Source organism: Mesitornis unicolor, unplaced genomic scaffold (assembly GCF_000695765.1).
Source record: "Mesitornis unicolor isolate BGI_N332 unplaced genomic scaffold, ASM69576v1 scaffold17798, whole genome shotgun sequence".
NCBI classification, from domain to species: Eukaryota; Metazoa; Chordata; class Aves; order Mesitornithiformes; family Mesitornithidae; genus Mesitornis; species Mesitornis unicolor.
In genome coordinates this window covers 16909-17175 of record NW_010201384.1, presented here as the reverse complement: position 1 = coordinate 17175, position 267 = coordinate 16909, and positions in this window count along the sequence as shown.

Here is a 267-nt window from a genome sequence, read left to right as displayed (position 1 = left end):
TGCTCGCGTCTCCGCGGCAACGGCGGGGAACAATGGGTTGGAAATCCAGCCGGCCGCCTGTATGGAGGGCCCTATGGAGGGAGAGGGCCCGCTGCCCACCCCCAGAAAAGAGTACACCCTGAAATACACAAAAAGAGGCCCAAAACTGCATCAGGCCGTGTTATTTCCCTCCCAACCCCTCCATGCCCCTTCAAGCACATTTTCCCTCACCATCCAGGTGTTCAGGCTCCATTTTGATTGTGCCTCCTTGGCCACCCAGGCAGAGGG